Genomic DNA, 4,730 nt, shown 5'->3' on the forward strand with positions numbered 1-4,730 from the left:
ATATTAATACATATTTATTAATATGTATTTACATAAATATAAATACATAAGTGCTTTAATAAAAGTCACATCAAAATTGCACCTCATTCCCATACTCTGAGATTTCTTTTTGAATCTGGTCAAAAAGATTCAAAAATTGAATCAGTTTTGAATACTGGCCAAAAGCACAAATTAACTTGGGAGAAGTTAATATTATACTTTGTTTAATACAATTTTCTTAGCTGAACACCTACTCTATCAAAGTTCTATTGCTTATGAAATCCTATTGCTAGTGATAGAAATTCGTAAAGATACACAAATACAACACCAGCTCTTTCTAGGGAAATTTGGTCATAGAGTTTCTGATTGCTGAAGGCCCATCTATACACTATAAACAACTGACCCTGGCTTGCCCCTGTCTCTGACTCATGCACTTCTGCACTAACCAGGTGTAAACATGTTCCCACTATGCTGTAAGGTATGGGTCGGATGGAGCCCAGAGTTAGCGTAGACTTGTCAGTTGTTCCTAACACCTCTTTCCTCGTCCCCCTCAAGCTCACAGTCACAGTGCAAATTCAGTTTCCTGGTACCATTCCAGCCCCACAAAGCATGTATGTGAGCTTCACTTTCCTAACGACCCTGGCCAACACTTTAACGTACACAAACTGAAACTGCTCCGTGCCAGAGTACTGCGAGAATCTTAACAACTGGATTAAAAGGCCAATCAATTGGTAAACTCCCAGGGGAAGCCCTAATGCCAGGGACTAGATTAACTGGTAACTGATTCCAAGAACAAATGGAAAGTACAAATCTCAGAGAGATGAGGTAGGCAAGGAGAATCAAATAAACAGGATCAGAACCTCTGAAAGAATTTGGGCCATAGAAACTGGGATTTGGTAAGTCTATAACAATACAGAAAGATGATATTCTTTTTTTCTAATTCCTTTTCATTTTTCTTTACACATGGCAAAATTTGGGCTGCTTCTTCTCTTCATCTGTTTTCCTGCATAATATTGTGATAAATGAACAGCTGGAAGAAAATGTGTCCAAAAATTCACAAACTGGATCTCCTCTACCCCCTACCCTAGTTTCGCTGGTGCAAGAAAAGGCTGTGTGGCAAGGGTGTCCGGTTCAGGGTTCCTGAGTGCTGAAGGACCCATCTGGGAAGCCCTAAATATTCTCAGTTTGCCTTGTGTTTGGATAAAAACTGTTGGATGATGCTTAACGATATGCTGCTGCTGCTAAGTCGCTTCAGTCGTGTCTGACTCTGTGCGACCCCATAGATGGCAGCCCACCAGGCTCCTCTGTCCCTGGGATTCTCCAGGCAAGAATACTGGAGTGGGTAGCCATTCCCTTCTCTAGGGGATCTTGCTGACCCAGGGATCGAATCCAGGTCTCCCACACTGCAGGCAGATTCTTTACTGTCTGAACCACCAGGGAAGTAGTTGACAAAGTATTTTGGCCCACAGTGATGGTGCCCACAATGAAATATGGAATACTTACTTCCTGTTAACTGGAAAAGAGAGCACAGATACTACCTGTGTGTACAACCTCTCGTGGACACTGTATTCACACAGTATGCTATCAGAAAAAAAAGGATACTGTTAGAGAAACAGACTCAGGGAGTCTAAAGCAGAACTAGAAAAAACAAACAAATCCAGGTAGGAAAACTTTAGGATTAGGTCATGAAAAACATGAATGAACATCATTCCTAAATAGCACTCCACAAAAAAAGAAAATTTGTGAACAAATCATTTTAGAATGACCAATCTTATCAGTTAACAAAGGTGAATCAAAACAATGATTCAAAGAAATATAATTTGGTCACCATAAAATTGGCAAAAACACTTTGCTTGATAATATACCATGTTAGAGAATGTGTGGGAAAAGAGACTAATTCATTTGAGAAGTAAATTCATTTCTTTTTTTTGGAAGGTAATTAAGCAGTATCTATCTACCAATTTTTTTAAATGTGCATACTCTTCAACCCCAAAATTCCATTTCTGAGAATCCACCTAGCAGCTGTATTTCAAATCTGTGCCAAGATATCATAGGTGAGAATGTTCATGATAATCTAAATGTTCAGTAATAGGATGTAGGTTTATAAGTTAAAGTGCAACATTATCAAGGAATATTGTATAGCTTTTAAAGACAGAAGATCCATAAGATATAAAGAAAAAAAAAAGATACAGATGAGACTGTTCACTAAGGTCCTTGTGATACTGTGATTTATAATAAGAAATATATATCTGTTCTTCATCCCCCATCCCTACACAGAGCTCCTTAGACCCTCAGAATTTTTTAAGTGAAGCAGTAAAAGGGGTCTTTTGTTATGCTAATAGAGCAGGCTGTCACATCTAAGGATGTCAGCTGGTTGCCAAGAGAACTAACCATCTGATTGGATGGTTGGGATTCCCTCAACCCCCTGGGGGCGTAAAAGGGCTGAAGACTGAATGATGTGGAATGGCCAATGAATCAATCAATTATACCTAGGCAATGAAGCCTCTTGAACAACTTAAAAGGATGAGTTTAAAGAGCTTCAAGGTTGATGCTGGGAGAATGGCAGGCCTGGAGGTGTCATGGAAGCTCCTGCTTTTCCCCATTCCATTCTCTGCCCTAGGCATCTCTTCTTTGGGGTTGTTCCTGACTTATACACTTTTATAATAAACCAGTATTCTGGTAAGTAAGATGTTTATTTGAATTCTGTGAGCCACTCTAGTTCGAGATGAGACAATCTTGTAGAATTGAGCCCTTAACCTGTAGGATCTGATGCTATCTACAGGTACACAGTGTTAGAAGTGAGTTGTATCACAGGATATCCACCTGGTGTCAGAGCATTGCTTGTTGGTGTGGGGAAACACCCACCCTCTGCATATACTCTATAACTGGTAACCAGAACTTTTAGTGCTTTTTAAAAGGAAAATGCATAAACACGTAGATATATGTGGCCCTATAAACTTTATTTTCTATAGAAATAAACTTTAGGGGCTTCCCTGGTGGTCCAGTGGTTAAAACTTTGCACTTTGAATGCAGGGGGTGCAGGTTCGATCCCTGCTTGTGGAACTGAGAGCCCACAGGCAGCATGACCAAAACCAAAAAACGAAACAGCCTTTCTTTTCTAAAAGATACCCAAGAGATTGTTAATGATTATTTTTGAGGAGATGGCCTTTACGTGGGGAGTGAGGGCACTTTTTACTTTTGCGAACTAAAAACTGTCACCTGTCATCTGGTTCTACAAGAATGAAATCATTAGCCACCAGCAGTCACTGACCTTCAACACACCCTAAAAACAGTTCAGGACAGAGATCAGGAATAAGGCACCCTGTGTTCTGGGAAAAACTGGCCAGGACTGGCCTTCCAATAGTTAGATATTTTCTGAAAATTTTATGAGCCTAATTTCTTGCATCTTCTCATATCTAGAAAAGATCATTAACCAAGACATCTGTTCCTCATGGCTAGCAGTGACTTTCTGCCAAAATATGTGCTTGATTTCATGTACACTTTTAACTAAAATCATATGTATACTGACCTCCCCCCTACCTTTTTGGAGCAGTTCCTCAGAGCTATCTGAGAGATTATCTCCTTGGCTATAGTCCTGATTTGGTCCCATTAAAAAACAACTCACAATTCTCATTCTGTGCATTTTTTTTCAGCTGACACTTGCATTTTATATCTTTCTATAGTGTTTATGTTTTCTTACCATGTATAAGTAAGTATCCAAGGGCATGCATGGTGCTTTCTGCAGGATATGTTTAATTCCATGCTAGTCTCTTACTATCCAGTACATTTCTTAGTCAAATACCTCACCTGTCAATCGCTGAGTGAGTCAATTTATTTCAAATTATATCCTACTCACACTCCCAACCCATTTACTAGCAAAATGGATTTGGGGAGGCCTATCATAACAGACTCTTGGTAAGACACTTAAATATAAGAAGGAAATAAAATTCATGGTAGGGAAAGGGAAATAAAAAGCCCAGACAAATGTATTGACTATGACTGAGCAACTAGCACAGTTCCAAGTTTCCCAAGGGAAAAGGCAAAAATGGAAACACAGAGGGTGATATCATTCTCCTTGTCTGGGAGAAGATTTCCTGCCCATCTATCAAAGGAGACATTTCTACCTGGTGCTGAATTCTAAGAGACATGATACAAGACACTTTGAAAACATCTTGATTTTATGACCTTTAGTTCTCAGATTTGACCCTGCATCAGAATCACCCAGATGGCTCTTCACACACAGACTGCAGGGTCGCAGTCTCAGAGTTTATGACTGAGTAGGATCAGGGTAGGGCCTGAGACTCTGTATTCCTTACTGGTTCTAGGCCATAATAGATGCTGCTGTTCAGGGACCACAAATGTAACACTGAGATCTTAGACCAATCATTCATTCATTAATATTTAATGGTTAATGACTTCATTGGTAGTTCTATTGACAATCTGGAGATATTCCTTATATAAGCAATACAAGACAACTTTGAAATGTAACCCAGTGAAATTTTAAAGCTACCGAGGCCCAAATATATGGTTTCTTATGACCTAATCAGAAAAAAAAGATGGAACTTGGGAACAGCCATAAATATAAATGTGTTACACATACCTTGGCCCTTCTTAATACAAATGTATTCCACATCACTCGATTCTGATAGGGTTGGTCAGACAGAGCTGATAGTGTAAATTCATGAACTACTGACTCACATTAACAATAGTTTCATTTTACCCACACAGGAGGATGATCTCCTGCCAACATC

At 39.3% G+C, this 4,730-nt stretch overlaps 1 non-coding gene across 1 annotated transcript; it reads left to right on the top strand.

Moving 5' to 3' along the window:
- The first annotated feature begins 2,969 nt into the window (after positions 1–2,969).
- Positions 2,970–3,042, top strand: TRNAQ-UUG (transfer RNA glutamine (anticodon UUG)). The gene has a single exon. It is a non-coding gene; the product is annotated as a tRNA-Gln (tRNA).
- Positions 3,043–4,730: the final 1,688 nt, after the last annotated feature.

The sequence above is a fragment of the Bubalus kerabau genome, chromosome 3 (assembly GCF_029407905.1).
Source record: "Bubalus kerabau isolate K-KA32 ecotype Philippines breed swamp buffalo chromosome 3, PCC_UOA_SB_1v2, whole genome shotgun sequence".
Classification (NCBI taxonomy): Eukaryota; Metazoa; Chordata; class Mammalia; order Artiodactyla; family Bovidae; genus Bubalus; species Bubalus kerabau.